Genomic DNA, 23,016 nt, shown 5'->3' with positions numbered 1-23,016 from the left:
GCATTGGGTGGAGGTAGAACAGACATGCAATGTACACAGCATCCTCATATGAAACATGCAGTCCACCCTGACTCCAAATCTATACCAAATTCATACCAGCCATCTATGGTATTATGTACATGTCACTGGGGTAACGACTATCCATTGTTGACCATCAAGGCCCAGAGGTAAGTAGACTACTCCATCCTTGCTCAACATTTGTGTGATCAAACTAGTGAGGATGAAGTGGCCCAAAAAGTCCAGAATCCCTGTGCCATTGTCAATATGCAGCAGTTTGTATGCAGTCAATCACTTTGACACCCCTGGTGCTACATCAAGCATTGCCAAGCATCATGGATGCAAGGTGGGGGTCATCTGGTAGGACAATAGGGAACTTATCACTGGTAATTCTAAGGATAGATAAATCTTCATTCATGTGTCCTGGGTTAACACCTGCTCAGAGCACGCGTTACAAGGGGGCACACCATTGCCCACAATGTGCCCACATGTACAATTAGGGCAAAGTGCCCATATAGTTTTGGCAAAGCCTGAACAGCACATCAAAGTTGTCTACAGATTTCAAAACTATTGCCCCTTACCCTGTGCTATGTTGTACAAAATGTGCAATGCTGCAGGCACACACATGGTGGCTGTATGGGTGCCTATGGGGGCACAGTAAGATTGGCACTGCACTGGGTGTAGCTACAGTATTCCTATCTATTGAACAACATATGTACATGCATGTCAGACATCTCCTAAGTACCAGGTACACACTTAGCATTCACATTATATGCACATGTGATGTAACCAAGAACACTCACAACTATCATGATGGGTAGACCATGTTGGTAATTCTGCAGAGATGTAGCTTGCTACAATCCGTACACATTTTCCACAACCATCTGGGGCTGAGTTGTCTTTTCATTTTGTATTCTACTGACAGCTGGCCAGGACAATAAGGCTCCTTGCATGACTGCTGCCTCACTTAAAATTTGAAGAGTAGTGAGGCACCAGTGGTGCAAGTGTCTCCTACATAAGCCACCTAGAGACCTCAAGACATTTACCTCATCTGTACCATTTCATGAGTAAGTGAATGCTATGTGTGGCACACAGTGCTGTCAAAAGTGCAGTGACAAATTTGTTGGCAACAGGCATGATAATCAGATAAACAGCAGCTCTGACACCTAACATGATTGACATAAATGTATATGTGGGCATGCTTTCCATTTCCTAACACCCACAATTCCATAGCATCACACGTTGCCTTTTGGGCAACAATCAACTGATTCTCAATCTTCAACATTGCATCAGACATGACGTCAACATCCTAACTCAGATGATTTCATTTCATTGGCCACAAAATATATTTAGTCACTGCATTGCACACATAAGCCTGTCTCACACAAAACCCTAGAATGCCACACGGGACGCACAAGGTGACACTTACTGGGAGCATTGGGGTCTTAGAATCTGGACACCTCTCCACTGATTTAGGGTGGAGGCCCACCTGCAATACATGAAAGGAAAGCATGGCTTTGTGATATTTGGACATTTCTGTGCATGGATAACAGTTTCAAAATAAACTTCTTAAGCTGAGTGAGCAAGTCAACCTAATGGTAGATCTGAACAACTGTCAAACATATATAATCTGTCTGTGAGACATATGGCCAGATAACGGAGACCCTGGCACCAACAAAGTATTACTTTCCCTGACACTCCTGTGGTGCATTTAACTGAACCATATGTACATGGAATAGTCATGTAGCTGTGTTGTTGCTTTATTCCTCCACGACCATAAGAGGCTGCATGACACAGTATTCTGAATCTGAGAGGCATGTAATGGTTGTTGCAGTGGCCATCCCATTGTAACACCCATTGCTTTTGACCCTGCCCCAGATGTTGAAGACACCTAACTCATTATCAGTATTAAAAGAGTGACAAATGCCCAGGGGTTGTGTGAGTATTGCAAAGTGTTAAGGGATGCATTGATTCACCCTTGTTTCTTGTTTCTAATATGTGTGTGCCATTACAAGGCACACACACTTAAGTATTATGCCATGGCTGTTCATTTAGTTGTCCCTACCTACACATTAACTGAATAACATTATGCAAGTCTTGCTAAAACTGTGTGGCCAGCCATTGTTGCCATGATATACAATTTTTGGTCCAGGAAGGGATACCAACATGCACATTTATATTCCCCTCAACACAGACACACTTGTTCTATGATCCAAGGATCAGGGGCAGCTCCTCTGTTAGTGGGGAGGAGGGCTGCCCCCTTCAAGCAGCGGCAGATGCAAAACCTTTACCAGAAAACAAAAATAAACTGAGTTTATTATCATTTTCTGGTAAAGGGGTGGGGCCACGGGGTGACGAGCAGTGAAGAGAAGTGCTGTGCACTCCCTATCACTGTGCATGCACGTTTGGCCAGCCGTCTAGGGCCGGCCAAACACACATGCACAGTAGGCTCTCTCCATCACAGCAACACAGTTGCCGGGCTGGAAAGAGCATGCACAGGCTCCCAGTCTGTCTGGGAGCACCCTGGTTGGGTGCTACCACCAATCCTGACACTGTTCTGCACAGGGAGCCTGTGCCTGCAGCCTGCGATGGAGGAGAGGAGTGGCTCAGCGGTGAGGTAAGTGGTTGTTTTAAAAAAACAAAAATGTAATTCATGTTCATCCCCCCTCTTCCCTGCTCCTTCCGTGCCCCATGAGCTGCTACTTCTAAATAGCACTGCAGTGCCTGCACCCCTCCTCCTCCTTCTTGCAGGGGCTGGTGGGGATTGGAATACCCCCTGCAGTAACAGTGTTGTCCCACGCAGGGGAGAACTCAATGCACTATACAGTATAGCACTACAGTGCCTTAGATGCTTGCACCCCTCCTCCTCTTGCATGGGTTGGGTGGCTTGGAGACCCCCTGCAGCAACTGTGGTGTCCAACAGAAAGAGAGGTGAATGCACTATAAAGCGCTCAGGTGACTCAGGTGCCAGAGCTCCTCCTTGTTGTATCCTCTGTTATTGGGCATGGAATACCCCTGCACCGTGGTGTCCAGCACAGTGGGAGAGGTTAATGCGCTATATAGCACTCAGGTGCCTGTGCTCCTCCTCCTTTTTGCAGGGGGTTGGTGGGGATTGGAGTCTCCCCTGCAGCAGCGTGGTGTCACACGAAGTAGGAGAAGTGAATGCGCTATATGGAGCTCAGGTGTCACAGTAGGGTTGCCACTTGGCGTGGAGGCAAATTCTGGACAGGACTGTAAAATATTCAGGACAACGGGTCAAAATTCAGGAAAAAAATTCAAGAACAAACATAAGTTTTACAGACACATCCAAGGATAGGTCATAGCCCACTATGTTATCTGTGCATTTATTAACTATTTTCTACATAGCACTATTTATTCACTGTGGTAATTTTTGTGATTGCCTCCTGGTATGCTACATTCAGGTGCCTACATTACATCCCTTTTCAGTACTAAATTAATGCCCTTCAGCACTGTGCCAAGGCCATCACCCGTACCCAAATCTACCCATCTTTCTTGGAAAGAAAGCAACAAAAAAATTCTGATTATGTTTCTAAACATTTTAAAACCCCTGGCAAACAGTTGGGAAAAAGCTAAGGTAAGTGACATTATGCTAGTTCAAACAAGTTGAACAAAAACATCTGGCTCACCTCAGCTTCCAGTGGACAATAAAAAATATTAATGAGGCTACCCAGATGGTGTGGGCGACAGTCTCACACCTAATGTCAGGATGTGAGGTACACACAACTTGTCTTTACTCTCACAGCACTAGAATGTACATCAAGGACTCTACATTTATCTCAGAACTGGGAGCCCAGACTACCATTCAAAGAGATTAACAGAGGAGGATGAAATCGAGATCAGAATAGCAAATTTTCAAAGGGTTTTTGCTAAGAACTGGATAAATAAGGAAGAGAACAAGGTGGAACAACACCTAAAATCTGACAAGATGAGTCCACCAAGAGTATTGGAAGGTATTGCGCATCTGAGAAGTTGTCTTAACAGAGAGGAGAGAAACTTAAGAGCCACCATCAAGGGGTTGAACAAGCAGCACCCACAAGCCCTGACAAGCTCTTTCGGTGCAATGGTCCACTGTTTGTGCTTCTGAAGGGTGAGCAGGGGCCAGACCCCTTGCAAGGTTATGCAGGGCAATTGTCCACTCTGCCCATGTCGTAAAATGATTTTGCACTTGAGCAAAAGTCAAACCAGTGATCTGGCCCATCCCTAAGTGTCAAAGTACATGGAGACTCTTCAAAATATTTGGGACGTAAATTGCAAAAACAAAATGTAAGAACATGAGAAAGGTTTTAAAATGTAATTAGTGTTTGTTTAACATATGGTACTGTTTTCTCCTTTATATACAATTAGACCTCAGATTGCACTGGGAACCAGTTACCGTTCTATACACAGGGATTGATATCTACCATTTCCCCACTGATTCGCACAGTGGAAATGTGGGCAGAGCGACATGGTCCCTCCAAACCCAGTTTGCTTTTTGGTGTTCTCTCCGCTTTCAGTAGTGGACCATGTGGCACTAATGAAGATGGTGTGCTACCCGATTATTGTTTTACTCTGCAAACCTTCCTCTGCTCATCCCTCATTCTTTCTTCAGACCCGCCACACATCAGATTTGGTTGCTGAGGTGCCGTCGGGTAGCTCTTTCTACTACTGCTACCTGTAACTGCTGGTGGATCAGGCCATCTAGACTTAGAACGCTATTATTTAGCTGCACAGCTCTAAGAGGTGGCTTGCTGACTGTCTTGCCCCCGCATAAGATGGGGTTTATCCATAGAGACTTTAAGGAGAGCTTACTGCACTACTCATGGTTTCCTACTGACTGCTTTACGGAAACACCATCCGGGGTTATCCTGCCCAGCTTTTTCTTTCCTTGCTAGAACCTATAAGCTCAGTGACATGAAGAACCCTATGCTCCTGCACTACCTCTGCTAGGCCTTTCCACTCACACATGATGGCTGTGCTCAGGGCAGCTCTGTCAGTGCCATGCTGCAGGTGTCTTACAATTAGGTGATTTGTTTGTGGATTGCGAGCTACTAGATTTCCAAACCCTTGTGGCAGAATACCATCTTCACCCAGTTCAACTCCTTACTTAGGAACACCGTAACCAATCATTAAATGCCCTATTTTATGTCTGCCACCTATCACTAACCCCACATGAGGTGTGCCAGAAGCTCTACACTGTAGGGACTGGAAGCAAACTTATAAGATGGGTGTATAGACCTTTCCTGCCACATGGAGACCACTGCAGGGCTTCTCGCCATACTTCCTGGGAGACTGATGTGGCCAAACCTCTGCAAGATACAGAGTGGGCTCAAATACTGGACTTTCCCCACAAAGTATCCCGCTGGCTGCCACTTTAAGTACATTCAGAGAGCTTCCCTGGGAGTGCATTCCACCCATTGCTTGCCATTGGCTTTGTGGTTTGTAACTCACATTCATTGCTTTCAATTTGCTTTATTTAAATGCTTTAGGCTGTCCAGCTAGAGTTCATCCCTTCTCTTGCCCAAACCATATTTACAGTATCCTTCCGACTACCCCTTTCTGTAAAAAAGGCCTGTAAATCTTGCTCTTATCTCATCACATATGCTGTGCATTCAAAGAATACGGCCAAATGTCTTGCTGTGACTGTGGTGGGAGCTTGATGTTTACTTTTCGTTCTCTGACTTCAAAGTGAGAGGATTTATGTGACAATCTTGCTGGATACTGGGGTAGTAAAGAGTTTTCAGTCACATGACAACATTTAAATGAACTATGAGAGAATTTCAGAATATATCAGAATTAGGAACACAAATGGAACACATTGTTGTTAATTCTGAACTGTGCTGGAAACAAATAAATTAATATGATTGAAACAAATCAATACAATTGGTGGTGCACTTTCCACACATCATCGTCTGTGCACTGTCTAATTTTATTAGTAAAAAGTATGTCTCTTCCAATGTAATGGTCATTTCAAGTAATAACATGTTGTCTGTAATGGCAGTGTGCTACTACACCATATGAGGGAAACTGGCACTTTGTTGCAGTAACCCCCACTTTTGCCTGGTTTCTGGGTGCAACGTGGACTGGAGAGCATTGGGATCCTGCTAACCAGGGTTCCCTGTGCCAGTGTTCTTTCCCTAAAAATGGCAAAGGTAGTTGACAATACCTTTAGTTGCCACTATAAGTCCCAAGTAAATGGTACTTAGGTACCCAGGGCATGGGGTACTAAGGGTAGGTTCCTGAGGGCAAAAGCACTGATTGTGCCCCCCTCTAGGGCCATGAATCCAGATGCACCCAGCACTGCCATTGCAGGCTGGGTGCCCTGGTACAAACCTAAAACACAAACTCGACTTGGCATACTGCCTGTGTGCCCTGTCCACCATAAACTACATACACTACGGATAAGACACCCATCTGGCAGGCCTTCCAGCCCTAAGGCAGGGTGCACCATATTATATGTGAGGGCATAGCTGCATGAGCAAAATGCCCCCACTGTGTCCTTGCCAATCCTGGGATTTAGTGAGTGAACAAAGCAGCCATTTTAATACATGTGCTGGACACTGGTCAACAGGAGCTTACCAGCTACATGATGACCACTCTGATCCCTGGGTTGTTTGCTATCAAACAACTCAGAATGATAAATCCAATCTGGTAGCAGTAATAGATGTATCCCTAAGTGTAACCAAGGGTCACCTTAAAGGTGCTCCCTGCAAAAGCTAACTATCCTGGCATGGTTGCTGACTGGTCCTGACCAGCCTTCCACCGCCAGACACCGAACCTACAAACCTTGAGGATGAGATCCGTCTCTCTGGTGTGTAAAACAATGCCCTTCCTGGGTGGAGGTGCTAACACCCCGTCCCTCAGGAACGTACACTGCCCTGGTGGCGAGCTTCAAAGGGCTTACCGCCTCAACCCCCAGACCTGCTGCTAGCAGCAGATGATCACTACCTTTGCAAATCCCCACTTTTGACGGCAGCAAAGGCTGGATATACACAAAGTGTAGGAGGAGTAGCCCCACCTGGCATGCACCACCCCTAAGGTGTTGCCTTGAGAGGTGTGCACTCCATTTCATTTTCCTCCATTTTGAATGGAAGGAAAATAGCCAATCAGGGATAGGGACGTGACCCTTCCCACAGGAAGTAGTCACTGTAGGAGGTGTAGCCACTCAAGGGTAGGTCTTGCATTGGTCTCGACCAGGCACCCCCTAAAACACCCACTAAATTCAATATTTTGTGGGCATCCCTAGACTAGGTAATCAGATTTGATGGACAAAAGAAGACAAGAACCAAGAAGATCCAAGGCACGAGAACTGTGTACCTGCTGCAAAAAAGAAAAGGCACCAAACCCTGCTTAATGCACCCAGGACCACTGAGGAACTGCTGAGCAACTGTAAAAACTCTAAAGAACCCCAGAGGACCTCCAGGCTTTGAAAATTGGCATAGAACTCTCTCCAGAGTGGAGGTACCACTCTGCAACAGCATGTAACCAGGAAGCCAGTGAGGGTCACCTCACTGACCAGCTACTAACTCTCGAACAAGAAGCCACAGCTGGACCCAACAAAACACTGATGATTGCGAGGACAAACCATGCAAGGGTGCTAAGTTGTTTGGCACTGCACCCTCCAGTGATCAAACTGTACCAATACCCTGGGAATTGGTCAACCAGCGTCGGACCTCCAGAAAACCAGACCCCCTGAGGATGAAAAAGCACCAGGTGGAAGCCCCACTTCAGGGACTTCAGGAATACCCCAGATCTCCCACCAGAGTACCCCCATTGTTCTGCAAGCAACCCTTGAACCAACTTACTTCCTGCTCCAGAGGGCATCCTTGAGCACAGCTCCTGGCTAATCGATTCGCTCTGCACCCGGACATTCTGTGCCCTGCAAAGAGGAACCTGCTGTGCCCTAAGGGTACCCCACCCCTTACAATCTCAACACTCCAAGGGGACCCCAAGGAACCATCTATAAACTTACCTCTGCAGTGCTTTCCCAAGTGGTCCCCCGCAGTGGCCCTGTACCTACTCCAGAGGCATTTCATTGCTGCTTCCACAGGAACCGGGGGCCGCCTGAACTTCTCCAGTTGGCACAGTGTGCCCACCAATGACCTCAACAAACCTGCAAAAGAAGAACTTGTTAAACCAACTCTAAGGTTTTATATGTATGTTTAAAGGTGATCTTCCATTGATTCCTACAGTGCGTAATTGCACCCCAAAAAAACAATTTCTATGAAACTACAAAAATTCACATCTCAAATAGTACTTAACTAGTTTTGAAAATCTTGGTCTTAAAAATTACATAAAAATCTGAATTATTTTTATAAATTGATCTCGAGTTATTCCTTTGAGTGTGTGAGTTGCATGATTGATACTGTGAGTACAACAAATTCTTTGCACTTCTCCAAAATTGGCCTAACTGCTCGACCAAGCTACCTTAAAAATTAGAGCATTAGGTGATCTAGTTTTTATCCCTGTAAACCAACATATGGTTGCGTGTACCTCCTGCACAGTGTGCCTAGCTTTCCACACTGCATAGAAGGCCAGCCTTCTGGACCATGCATACTCCTCTTCACTCTACTCTTCGTCATTCCACACCACCGCACCCTACTCTGCACCTCTCCACTTTTTACCACTCCAGGCCACTGCACTCTAGGATGCTTCACCCTACTCCACTCTAAACCGCTCCACTTTATGCCACTTCAGGCTAAACCTCTCTACTCAATTCTGTACGACTCTACTCTATGCCAATGCACTCTATGCCACTTTACACCACTGTGCTCTGCATCTTTGTATACTATACCACTCCAGTCTGGGCCACACCAATCTAATCTGCAAAACTTCACTGTATGCCACTCTGCAACACTGTATTATACACCACTGCACTCTTTGCCAATACACTCATGCCAATGCACTTTACTCTGTAACGCTGAACTCTATGCCCCTGCACACTACACCAACGCAGTGTACATCACTCTAATCTATTCAGCGCCAATGCACTCTACACTACTTTACTCTATGCCATTACACTATATGCCACTCTTCGAAACTGTACTCTACCTTACACCACTCCACTCTATGCCACTTCACTCTACTCTGAAACAATCTACTCTACGCAGTGCACTTTATGCCACTGCACTCTACCCTCCACCTTTCCATTCTACACTTCTGCACTCTACCCTGCACCTCTCCACTCTACGCCACTTCACTCTACTCTGAAACAATCTACTCTATACCATTGCACTCTATGCCACTGTACTACATGCCACTGCACTCTACTCCACTCTGTCCCACTGCATTCTAAGCCACTCTCATCAACTGCCATGTATGCCACTGCACTCTACTCTGCACCACTGTAGTCTATGCCACTGTCTATGCTACTCTACTCAGCAACACAGCACTTTACCCCTCTGTACTCTAACCACTCTACTCTGTACTACTGAATTGTATACCAGTACACTCTATGCCACTCTCCTCTACATCAGTCCACTTTATGCCACTGCACTCTACAGCACTGTACTCTACTCTGCACCTCTCTATGCTACTTTACTCTGCACCATTCTAAGCCACTGTACTCTATGCCACTCAAGCCTTCTCTGCTCTCTATGCCACTGCACTATACACCACTGTACACTACTGCACACTCTTCCAGTGGAGTGTACGCCACTGCACTCTATGCCACTTTACTCTGCACCACTCAACTCTGTTATGCACCACTTTATGCCTCTGCATTCTATTTGGCTTTATTGTGTGCCACTGAATTCTATGCAGCTGCAGTCAATGCCTCTACACCACTGTATTCTGCAACACTCTATGCCAATGCACTCTACACCAGCCCAATCTACTGTATGCCACTCCTAAACACAACACTCTCTGTCACTCCATATCACTCTACTCCACTCTTCGCCATTCCAGTCTAAGATACTCCGCCCCACTCTCCTCTATGCACTAACTTTTAGCCACGCTGAACAGCAGCCACACTAGTGTATAACATGGCTAAAACACATTGGCATAGCCAATAACTCTTGCATAGAGATTCACTCTTGTGAATGTGCAAGTCATTATTTTACACAAGTTTTACACGCCGCATAATATAGGCTGCCAGGAAATGCACATATGAATTTAGGTTAGACATAAAAGTGCTGATAAACTATAGATTTCAATAACATACATATTATACCTCGTGCAAACATTTTATATAACCGACCATTAAAAAAATACACTCCACAGTTCAGCTTGGAACACCCTCATAGTACCTCTTGTAAAAAGAAAATATCTTTGCCTTCAGAAAGCTACAAGTGACTACCTTCCATTAAAGCAAAAACATGCTTCCAAGCCCCTTTACATTTGCAGATTTACCAGTGGCACACATTAGCATTTCTTTCAGGAAGGAGGTACCCAGGCAAGAAGGACTGCTTCTTATCTCTCTGCCCCTCCCTTGGGATTAGAGCACTGTGACTCCCTCCCTTACACTCTAGCAGGGAAACTAAATTGTCAAATTAACTTTTGTGCATTTGCCGAAAGACTAAAATTATGGACAAATGCAGTCCATTAAGCCATGCATCATGGACAACGGACAGCAGGGCTAAATTTCCGTCAGTCCGTGCAAATTACTGATGGGTGGTCACCCTATGCCACAGGTGACTGCTCCCCTCCTTCTCGCAGGGGCTTGTGGGGCTTGAAGTCCCCCCCTTCAGCAACCGTGGTGCCTATGTTGTGTAAGCTTGTCTGCTATTTTCTCTACTTGTTTTTAAATTTTGTACTGAAAGTAAAAAAGTGGCCTTATAGAGTACATTTAATATGTCTGGTAAAAATCATGAAACAGACAGGCTGGAAAAGCTGTTAGTGCAGCATGCAGTACCCGTCGTGGTTGCCATAAAGATTAGTGGACAAAAGACCAGTTCAAAATGGTGGTATGCATCGTTCAGAAGAAACAGCGTGGAATGTGAGCGTTGTCCTGGTATCAAAACGCACACTGAAGAAATCATGTCAGCACATGCATGCATTGGTCCGTTATGACAATACATGAGGATATCACTGGAGGGCTGTTGAACTGAAACATAACCTGAGAGTATTTAATAGGCTGGCGATGGCATGCTTGTTGCTTAGCAACTGAAATATGGAAAAGAAAGTAAACGTGCACAGCCCATCCCAGGCATAGGCAGGATAGCCAGGTGCCGAAAGTTGGGGGAGATACTTTGAGAGGTTGTAGAGAGATTGAATAACCCATTTTAGGACTACCATGTAGAGCAGGAAAGACAGCTGGCAGAGTAAGAATGAGATATAAAGAAGGTGTAAAGTGCAGCATTACAAGGCAGGGAAAATAAACCTCTGTGAAGAGGCTGTGAAAAGTAGTCTAATCACCAAATACGAATGGAAAGCTAAACGTGCTTGAAGAGATGCGAAAGTGAGACCAGAGAACGTAGAAGAAACCTGGAAAAAAGCTGAAAGCACATCAGGTATCTTCTAGCCAGAAAATGGGAAAACCTTTTTCATTCATACATCATGAAAAAGACAATTCCCACCGTCAAGAAATAACTAGAAACTCTTCCAGGAACATCACAAATTGCCAGAGCTTTTGGCCACCACTTTACCAGGTGCATAAGAGCCTTTCTTCACTACGTATTGGATACGCCTGAGGTTCTCTGATGACTCACCTTTTGCTATAAAACTATCTCTCTTCTACCCCTACAATAACATTGTATTGGAGGTAATGTTTAAGGTTTCTTCTCTGTAGTTGTAATTTGGTGTGTTTTTTATAAAATGGGTTTAAGGAAAAAAATAGAAGACACATTTTCTTTCATATCTGTTGGAAATGGCCCTTTATGCAGGGGTAGCCCCAAACATTTTGCCTTTCTTCTCCTAATTTTTGACCCTCTTTTGGACTCTGGGCACTTCACCACTGCTAATCAGTGCTAAAGTGCATGTGCTAGCTCCACTAAAATGTGGCATAATTGACTCACACCATTTTCACTTATTTAATTTACCTATATGTCCCTTGTAAAGTAATATACCATATACCCAGGGCCTGTGAATTAAATGCTACTAGTGAACCTTGCCTGCAGCACAGATTGTGCCACCCATAGAAGTTGCCTTTCAAACTTGTCTCAGCCATGCCACAATTGTGTCTGCATGCACAGTTTACTGCCTCATTGATTTGGCGAGTCAAACTACATGCCAATGCCTAAGCACCCTTTTATTACACCTAAATCACAACTAAGGTAGATTTAGACAGCCCTATGGGCAGGGTGCTGTGTATGTAAAAGGTAGGACACATATTCTTATGTGTTGCATGTCCTAATAGTGACAAACAGCCTATTTTATTTTTCACTATAGTGAGTGCTGCTCCTCTCAATGGTTTGGATTGGGAATTCACTTATATATGTCTAAGTGGTAAATTCTGATCTGTAGGGAGTGGTGTGGACATGTTGGGAATGTTTTGAATGATAGTGAAAAATCCTGCTTAATGGTGTAGATGGATTTTACACTACTATTTTAGAAAAGCCACTTTTAGAAAGTGGGCATTTCTCTGTGCTCATAACTCTAGTGCTTTGTAACCTAACTCCAACCATGTCTGGGGCAGAGTGACAGCTCCACTTTGTGCATTTTCTCCAGACAATCATCAATCAGGAAGGGTTAATTGTGACAGTGTTACATCTGCATTCATCTACATACTGATGGTCTTCCTGGGCTGGGAGATGCAGAGGGTGTTCGCACTCTACACTTGTATAGGCTGTGTCCTGCCCTCACACAAAGGGCTTGTTTACCTCATACTGATGTCTGGAGCCAGAGTAGGGGAGGAGGGAAACTCCTGGAAATTGTCAGACCTTGCTGATTAATTATCCCACCTTCTAGAAGCAGGGCAACAGGGTATAAGTACAGGAACTCCGACCCATGATTTTTAGAGCACGTTTGGGACAAGGACACCCTGGCAGAAGGAGGACCACTGTGCTGCCAGGAGAGACTGCCATTCTGCACTGCATTGTTGTGTTGGCCTCCTGCTGCTGTGTGCTGGACTGTAGTAGGGACTACCACTTTGATGCTGCTCTGTTGTGTTGACTTGCTGCCTGTTGCCTGCTGCCCACTGACCCTATCTACCTTGGCACTCCAAGGACTGCCAGAAGGAACCACCACCCGTCTAGTTGTGCTGGCCTGCCTGCTTCTGGTGTGACCCCTCCAAGTGCCTCCCAAGAAGCCCAGTGCAGAGGGAGCGCTGTTTCCTGCTCCTTGTCTTATTCGACCAAGCGTGTGAAGAGCGCTTTCATTTTAATTCCTGAGCATGTGTGGAGTGTGGTATAGCTTTATACTCCCAGCAAGGTTGGAGCACTTAAATTATTTTTATGCCCAAAAACCTGAAATTTCAACTGCCCTGGTGGTATTTCTTGTTTCTGGTCACTCGGTGCCTGGAGAGTGCTCCCTGCCAAGGAAATCACTTTCTCTTGTGCCTCTAATCTCTGGCTCATGGTGGGCACTTGGTATTCCCCTCCCGACAGCCTGCATGGGAAACAGAAGAGCTTTGCTCTCCGCCCCCTACTGACAGAAGTCTGGTAAGTAGGGGTGGAATCTGGGAAGTGCTCCTGAGGCGTTGTGGAAGCGTTGTGGAGAAAGTGACCACCACATCTTATGAACCCCCTCAGACGGGCCCAGTCAGCTAGGCTGAAGTGCTGGTTTCAGTAAGGCATCTGCTGCACCATAAAGAGTCCTGACCGAGTGTGGCCTCTGTTCTTCCTGCACCCTGAGGGATGCTGTTGGAAGTCGTGTGGGCTGGGCACCGGTAGCTGAGGCTGCCAATATCTCTGCTGGAGTCTACCACCTTACAACGCTCTTGTGAGACAGGTGACTGGGCGGGAAATGGCCCCTCTTCTTTTGGCATTCGATGCCTGGGGACCCGAGTAGGGTTGACCTGCGATCCTCTATCGAGTGTGTGTCCCACCACCATCGAAGCATACCTAGGGGCCCTCGACGGAGGCCTGGTGGATAAGTTACTGCCACATATATAGAAGCACACACGAACTCCAACTGCCTACCTGTGTTTCTTTCTGACTATCTGAAAATAACCACATAACACCTAATAAAAGCACAGGTGCACTGTGTCCTATGGCTTTGAGGATACACAGACGTTTAAACAAGTTATGTCATTCCAACTCTAGCATCTAGGCGCTTATGCCCATAACTGTTGCATACCATGTGCTGCATGTCCTGCATACCTGCACGTAAAGAGCGCAGAAGCGCTGTCCCTAGGTGTTCCCTACATTGATATATGAGTTTTCCTAGACATTGTCATTCACTATGGTATGTCGTCTTGCTTCCTGCATGGCCAGGATAACGAATATGATTATGAGATTTGCATACTATGCCTAGTGATTATGTATCATGTATCCATGAGTGGGGTACTGTGCAAAATATTTATGACTCATGTCGTTCTGGCCTATGTTTTATGTACAATAATGAAATATTTTTATAATCCAGTGTGGAGTCTCATTTGTGGTGTATTTATTGTGTTGCTGGTGTGAGTTTGTTGCACAAATTTCTTACACATCACCTCTGAAGATAGGTCTGCCTGCTCTGTGCTAAGCCACCAGGGGGTGAGCGCAGGTGACTTTTGGTGTGTAACTGACTCGCCCTGACTAGAGTTGTGGGTTCTTCCTGGCTTCGGGAAGCCAGCTGACCAGAAAGGCCATTTCTAACAATATGTATGTCAAGGTCCCTTTCAGACTCTTATATCATCCCACAGCTTGGTGGGCTGGCACTTATCTCTGTGCTTGCAGCTTTAGTTGTCAGAACATCAGAGTAACAGGTACTACTTCACACAGGATTTGCTCCAGTCATCTGGAGTCTGTTGTAATCTATTTTTATTTCTGGTTGCTCACATCAGTTATTTGAGCCATGCAACATATTTAAACAGCTTGTCACCTTTTCTTATTCTGGTGCAGATGAGTCTTAGACAAATTTGTCATCCTCTTTCTGTATTTCAATACAACTCCCCTAGTTGCAGTATATGGGTTTACATAATATAGAGGATTGAGCCACTTGAATCTCTTCAGGCTCCCAAGTATCAATATGCATTTCATTATAGGTAACCTTTACTTCTGTCACTTCCTATGAGGCTAGGTTGATACGTCCACACTTGATACTCTCTTCCCTGATGTGTATAGACTCTCTCCCATGTAGAAAAGACTCAGATACTTCCCATCTGCTATGTGATATGTCAATACTTATCACATTGCACTCATGAATACATTAGCCACTCTGCTTGTGGTCATTGGTGAAATGTCCTGCATTTTTTGAACTAAAGGTAAACTCTCAAGCTTGAATTTACCATGTAATTTTATTATTATCTTTGGCAACCTTGTTCTTAATTAACTGAACTGCCGCTGTTACTTTTGTAGGAGGCTGGCCCTCTATGTAGTTTACAAAATCAAGTACACTATGCATAGGGTCCGGGCAACCACACGTTGGTTTCCAGAGGTAAAAATTAGACCACCTAATGCTCCAATTTTTAAGGTAGCTGGTCGAGAAGTTTGGCTAATCCAGGAGATGTGCTAAGTATTTTTTGTACTCACAAATCCAATCATGCACCACACACACTCAATGAATAACTCGAGATCAGAATTTATAAAAATACTTCAGACTTTTATTTAAACTTTAAGACCAAGATCTTTAGAATATGTAAAGTAATTTTCAAGTTATGACTTTCTGAAGTTTTAGCAAAGTTAGACCTTCTGTGCGTAATTACACACCATTGGAATCAATGCACAGTCACCTTTAAAATGCAGTAAAAATCACACAGTTGAGTTCCCAGTCTCTTCTCTTGCACTGTGGCTGGAGTGGTCGGTGGGCACACTGTGCCAGGTGGAGAGTCTCGGGTGGCTCCCGGTTCCAGCTGTAGCAACGTTGGAGAGGTTCTTGGCACAGGCCCACGGCGACCTGGAGAGGCCACTTGGAAAAGGAGCCGGTTTGCAAATTTAAAGATTGTGCCTTGTGGTCCCCTTGGGCTGCTGGGGTCATAAGGGGTTGGGGACCAAGGGCACACAGCAGATCCCACGATGCAAGGCCCAGAGCGGCCAGGTGCAGGACGTTTTGGAGGTCTTGGATGCTGTGCGCAATGGAGTCTTGTGGAGCTGGAGGTAAGTCTCTTTGAAGGTGGCTTAAAGGACAAAGGGGGCACTCTGGTCAGAGGTCCAGGGTGTTCCTGAAGTCCCTTGACTGGGGCTTCCTCCTGATCCTTTTTCAGCTCTGGAGGAGCTGGTTTTCAGCTGGTCCAATGTCAGCTGATCAGTAACAAGGGTATTGGCGTAACTCAGCCACTAGAGAGCACAGTGCCACCAAACATGGCACAGTTATGGATCACGCCCGGCAGTCATTGGTGTGTCATCAGGTCTGGCTGTAACTTCTGGTTGTGGAGATATTGGCCGGTCAGTGAAGTGACCCTCAATGGTTTGCTGGTCCTTTGCAGGTGTCTTGACTTTCTTGAGTGGTACCTCAACTCAGGAGGGAGATTTAGGCTATTTGTGAGACCTGGAGGTCCTATGGTGCTTTTGAGGTTGATCCAGGGGTTAGCTCCTCTGCATTGGCGATTGTCGGAACTCTGGTGCAGCAAGCAGGGGTCTTGGAGCCTCTTCTGGTGCAGCAGGTCCTCTGTTCTTGTCTTGGCGGGTTCATTGGTGCTCCACTTTGTGTGCAAGCCCTTAGGAGTGGTCCATGCTCATTGAGGCCACTCCTCCTAGGCTTTGTCTGGTTTCCCACCTCTGCTCCCACCCAAGTGGAGGTTTGCAAGAGGGGAAGCCCTCTGCTGCTAGCAGCAGGCCTGGGGCCTCGAGTTTCAGGGGCTGTACCACTTTGAAGCTCACCACCACAGTTTTACACATTCCTGCGGGAGGAGGTGTTAGCTCCTCCACCCAGGAAGGGCATTGTTCCCAAACCAGAGAGCCTGGACTCTCTCCCAAGGTTTGTGGATTGGCTGTCTGGAGGTGGCAGGGTGGATGGAACCAGTCAGCAACCATGCCAGTTAGGTCAGCTTTTGCAGGGTGGCACCTCTAAGGTGACCCTTGTGTACATTTGGGGTGAAATCCAGTACTGGTACCAGTTTGGATTTATCATTCTGAGTTGTTTGATACCAAACAACCCAGGGTGCAGAGTAGCCATCATGTAACTGGGAAACTTGGTTTGACCAGTGTCCAGTACATTTATTTGAAATTGCTGCTCTGTTCACTCACTATGTTTTTGGTTAGGCAAGGACACAGTGGTGGCATATTGATCAAGCAGCTAAGCCCTTACACACAGCATGGTGCACCCTGCCTTAGGGCTTGAAGGCCTGCCAGAGGGGTGACTTACCCATAATATATGCAGTGTAGGGTGGACAGGGCACCTAGAGAGTGTGCCATGTCAAGTTTGTCCTTTTATGTTTGCCCCAGTACACTCAGCCTACAATGGCAGTGCTGGGTGCATCTGGGTGCAGGGCCCTTGGTGGTGGCACAGTCAGTGCTGCTGCCCCCAGGGGTCTCCTCTTAATATCTCTTGCCTTGGATACTGGGGTACCTATTTACTAGGGACTTATAGGGGTATTTAAGAGTGTATACAATTATGTCAGGCATCACAACAGATTTAGGGAAAGAGTTCTGGCCCAGGGAACCTGGCTAGCAGAGGTTCTGGGCACTACCAACTTTTAGAACACATCAACATCAGGCAAAAGGTGGGGGCTAACCATGCAACAAGAGGCCTCCTCTCACAACTTTTATGTAATCCCTCAAAACTCTAGAGAATAATTTGGTCAGCCCTGTTGCACATTGCATTACTTCTGGACAAACACTTAACATCAGCTTTTGTCATATGTGGCACTTAGGCTCAAAGCCTTTAAAACAACTGAAAAGCAATAGTGGTGCATGGTTCCTACCTAAAGATTGGATAAATCATTTGACAGATAAACTATGCTATGCTTTTGCCAACTTGCTTGCTTTCAACTCCCATCCCTTCATAGTTGTCTGAGGCAGATGCAATGTAGCATGCAGCACTCTACATAATCTTGAATTAAATACATAAATAAAAATAACTTTCTGTCTCTGGTATCAAAATGCGTAACATTTTTCAGGGACCTTTCTTAAGTAAACTGAAAACACTTAAGCTGATTTGTCAGGCAACTAAACCTCTAACAGAATTTATGATTTATGTTATGACATTAGTGAAAATTGAAGAATTGAAGAATACAACTTGGAGGATGTATACAGAGTACCCTATAGATGGGCCCAAAATAGATGCTGAGTTTATCTAATGTGTCTAGAATACAGTAAAGCAGGTTAGAAAATCAATGGCCAGTAGACAAATGCTATCTGTGGCCGACCCATAAATTTCAGACTAGCATACCAGTGGGTTGAAGTGCCCATAGAGAAATTAACATATCAGTATAAGATGATAGATTTCAACAGATTGTTATGAGTGGTGCCTAAAGTTCATGCCCCACTTTCTTCTGGCAGTGTTCTCTGCTAGAATCCCACTGCCAACGAACAATGGAAGACCTTCCATCTATGGTAGAGTATCACAATGTTGGAAGGTGGATAATTAGCAGATGTAGGTAGTTATCTACAGCTAATAATAAGGCCACAATCACACACAATGTCTAGTCAAGGTCCCCAAAAATTAATCTTTGTCCAACCCTGGGTAGCTTGGCTGCAAGCAGACAGGCTTAACTTTGGAGACAGGGGTCTAAAGCATTTAAAAACACAAATACATTAAATAAGTAAGACACAAACACAATAAAAATCCCACACCAATGTATAATAATAACGTATATTTTTATGAGCAAAATGACACCAAAACCAATAAATTACAATGTAGGGAACAGGAGATATTAATTTTTAAAGATTAAAAATGAAACTATCGCTTAGAAGCAAATACCGTTCAAAGGGTTAAAAAAGGTTGCGTTGGACCAGGTTAAGAATTAGAGATCCAGCCACCCATGATTTAACACTTTTAATCTTACTTCCAGAAGTGTTTCTTGAAGCAGGAATGTGGTTTACAGCACCAGCCAATGGTTCAGAAGTTTTGGTTTACGTCTTGGGATCTGGGACTACAACTCCCACAATGCACCTGGTCAGTCCAAAAAAAATCCAGGTGAAGCTTTTCAGCTGGAGTTGTTCTTGCTGTAGACATTGCTGGTAGCCTTTCCAGCACTTTTCTACCTGTTGCCGAACAGGTAATCCACTTCTTCTCCTTTAAGACAGGCAAGGTGCTTTTGTTGTGAAACCTTGTGCAGCAGGTGCAGTCCGTATGAGTGCAGTCCTCTCTTGTGCAGTCCAAGGGTCCAACAGGACAGTCCACCTTCTACAGTTGTTTCTTTTGGGTCTTTTGGGGTCCACAACACCGGTACAAGGTTCCAGAATAGTTGTGCTCCTTGGAAAGTTGAGACTACAATTCCCACAAATCACTTGGCCACTTACTTAAAAGTCCACTGAATGCTGTCCAGCTGGGTTCTTCTGGCAGGAGTTGATGCAGGTGACTCTTGGTAGCTCCTTTTTACTTGTTGCTTATAGGAACTTCACTCTTGAATCCGTTAGAAGCCAGGCAAAGTCCTCTGTAACCTGAAGACCAAAATGTGCAGAAGGTGCCCTCCCTAAGAGTGCAGTCCTCTCTTGTGCAGTCCAAGGATTCAGCGTGGCAATTCTTCTTCTTCTCGCAGTTTCAAGGCAGAGATCTGAGTTGCTGGGCAGCTCTCCTATATTTATCCATGCTTCTCCTTCTATGGGTGGGGTTAAGGGTGCCACCCTCAGGCATGACCACTTCCTACAAGGTGTGGCATATTTCTATCTCAGACAGCACTGTTCTCTAAACATCCAAAATGGAAAAAATCTCTCCTGCAGGTTAAGGTCTGGCTAACCCAACCTAACGGTGTGGCTAACTTTCCCTAATGCTCCCTTTCTAGCCCCTCTTTTAATCTAATCACTGGGGCTCCCATTTGGCTGGGGGTGCAGGAAATGGGGGGAGCTCTGGTTTCTGTCCCAACTGTCTTTCCCTCCTTTGAAGACTACCTTGGCCACCCAGCCCTCTTCCTGCTCTAACATCTGTTGTCGCAGTTCTCCTCCCACCAGATGGTTCCTTTGTCTCAGCCCAGGCCAAATGACACCTCATTATGATAGCTTGGCTCAGCCTGTCAGAGGAAAGGCTACTACAGGGCTGTTTTTAGGTAACTTTAGAAAAGAGTTCTAAAACTCTGTCCCTGTAATAGTTATAAAAAATCTCAACTTGTTGGATTTATTCTAACTATTAATGTGATACCCTGAATGATTTTTAGCTCCCTCCTGTCAAAAGGAAGACTTTATTCATTTAAAATAAAGCGTTCCCATGTTAGACTATAGAGCTAATGCACTACAATCAGGAACACCGAAAATGGCAGTTTTTGTCTTCAGCAGGACTTATAAAACATATTTTATAATGTCCCTGCTTATAGATACAAGACACCCTACCCAGGGCTGTCTCTTAAAATGACGGCAGGTGTCTTGGACTGGCTACTGGCAACTAGTCTGGGTGCTGTTAATCTGATACAAATAAACAAGGACGCTCAATGAGGAGAAACACATACACATAGCTAAAGCAATATACCTTTAATACAACACTAGCACAAGCACATATATTAGCAATGATAATCAAACAGCAGACTAGTTGCATGGATCTATGTGTGTAACCATATACATTAGCAGCATGGCTAGAGGTAGATTCTATAATTAGTGATAATACAGTGAAATAAGGTGCAAAAGTAAATCTGTCACTTAGACCATCATTGGAGAACCCAACCGTTCACCTAAGATACTGAACCCAATGGTCACAACCAAGTGTACAGTAAACTACCAGTTCAATGATAGTAAAACATACAGGGGGTCATTCCGACCCTGGCGGGCCGGGGACCACGGAAGCACAGGCAACAGGCTGGCGGTGCTTCCCAGCCCATTCTGACCGCAGCGTTAAAGCCGCGGTCAGAAAAGGGGATCCAGCGGTTTCCCGCCGGATTTCCCCTGCATGGGCTGAATCTCCATGGCGGCGCTGCCGACCCCCTTCCCGCCATCCTGTTTCTGGCATTTTTTACCGCCAGGAACAGGATGGCGGGAACGGGTGTCGTGCATGGGCAGTGCAGGGGCCCCCTAACAGGGCCCCATAAAGATTTTCACTGTCTGCTTAGCAGACAGTGAAAATCGCGACGGGTGCAACTGCACCCGTCGCACCCCTGCAACTCCGCCGGCTCCATTCGGAGCCGGCTTCCTTGTTGCAGGGCCTTTCCCGCTGGGCCGGCAGGCGCTCTTTTGGCAGTCGCCCGCCGGCCCAGCGGGAAAGCCAGAATGGCATCCGCGGTCTTCTGACCGCGGAGCGGCCATTTGGCGGTTCCCGCCAGGCGGGCGGCTCCCGCCGCCCGCCAGGGTCAGAATGACCCTCACAGTCTGGAATCAATTGCAATGCAGTTAATCAAAGAGACAAGAAGGAATATGACTGAGTACTGACATGACAGAATGGTTGCATAAACAGCGCTAGATTCAGTAATGAATGCAGAACATTGGCATGTGACTTTAGAGCACAGTGCTAGCACAATGATAACATGAGAAGGAAACAGTAATCATTCACAATGAAATTAATCTAAAGCAGTGTAACAATTATATAGATCATGATAAAACCTGAGACTCTAGCCTTCACCCCGGGACTTAATTTTACACCATGATGCCCTTTCTGATTATTCTGCTCTCCCTTCCTCAGAGACGATGACAGGGGGCAGCTTGCAGGATGATGGCAGTTCTGAAGGACTCCATCTTCGGGCTTCCCCTAGCTTCAACACCTGAACCTTTTTATACACAAAAAGCTAACTCACACAATATTCTACAATGTTCCATTTGCTTCTCTCATGTCCTGGCGCTACTATAAGTGTCATTGTTTTGTTCTTTCTAGTAGTCTTCTACTGAAGTCAGCTTGGTACAGTAAACAAGATAGCAGTGTCTTAGGAATGTGAAAAACAAGCGTCATACACTTGGTGTAACCTAGTGCAAAAAGCATTATCATCTTCAACACCTACGAGATGTCAGTGTCTTAAGAAAGTTGAAAACAGCATCTAGTAAGATAAACAGACTCTTTTGACCGATGGTTACACCTGTGGAATATTAGAAAGCAAGCATCGCAGGCTGAGCACTATGTGCGTTTTTTTCACTCATCAATACTGCCTATGCTAAGCTAACCCTTACACGTGACAATGTCTTCCGCTTGCTAGGCCTATATTGCACAGCAGGTCACACAGCAGAGCACACTTAAGTACATTAAATCTGCTGGGTCTCTAAACCTACATGCCCTGCTACATTCTTGATACTTATAGGGAAGTTGTCAGTACCAATTATAATTACGCCTAATTACCATGTTCGTGTTAACCAGAGCACTGGCCCTGGGCCTAGTTAGCAGAGCCCAAGGCAATTCAGAATCAGTAAACATCAGTATCAGTCCAAAACAATGGGGGTCACCAGGGCAAAAGGGATGACTTTCTCACACTAAACAAGAAGGATTTAGTGATCAATCAATCAATCAATCAATCAGGTTGTATTTGTAAAGCGCTGCTTGTCACCCGAGAGTATTAAGTTGCTTGCCAGTGTTAGTCGAAGCATCGAAAAACCAGAGATTGAGTCCCTTTCTGAAGTGGGATAGAGAGGGTGTGGTGCAGAGGTGGGGGGGAGGGCATTCCACTTTCTGGTGGATAGATGGGAGAAGGAGCACCCTCAAGGGTGGCATCGGCGTATATGGGATATCTGTGCAAGGGCGTGATGTGCAGAACTATGGTTCCTGGGGGGGTCGGTGGAAGATTAGGTGGTGTTTAAAATAGGAGGCCCCTAAGTCATGCAGGGCCTTGTATGCATGGGTTAGGCGTTTGAATTGACATCTCTTCTGGATCGAGTCAGTGGAGGGCCCTCAGACGCTGAGTGATGTGGGTTATTTTGGGCAAGTTTATGATTAGTTTGGCAGCTGCGTTCTGGATTGTCTGATGCCTTTAAATGAGTTCTGTGGTGATGCCTATGC

General features: G+C 45.5%; 1 long non-coding RNA gene across 1 annotated transcript in view; it reads right to left on the bottom strand.

The window, feature by feature from the left end:
• The window catches only part of LOC138297373 (uncharacterized), a 91,264-nt gene that overhangs the window by 60,550 nt on the left and 7,698 nt on the right, over positions 1 to 23,016 (bottom strand). The window contains exon 2 of the long non-coding RNA XR_011204063.1: positions 1,427 to 1,486. This is a non-coding gene — a long non-coding RNA (uncharacterized lncRNA). The remainder of the gene's footprint in view (positions 1 to 1,426; positions 1,487 to 23,016) is intronic.

The sequence above is a fragment of the Pleurodeles waltl genome, chromosome 5, assembly GCF_031143425.1.
Source record: "Pleurodeles waltl isolate 20211129_DDA chromosome 5, aPleWal1.hap1.20221129, whole genome shotgun sequence".
Classification (NCBI taxonomy): domain Eukaryota; kingdom Metazoa; phylum Chordata; class Amphibia; order Caudata; family Salamandridae; genus Pleurodeles; species Pleurodeles waltl.
Note: the sequence above shows the minus strand (reverse complement) of the source record. Positions and strands in the feature narration are given on the sequence as shown.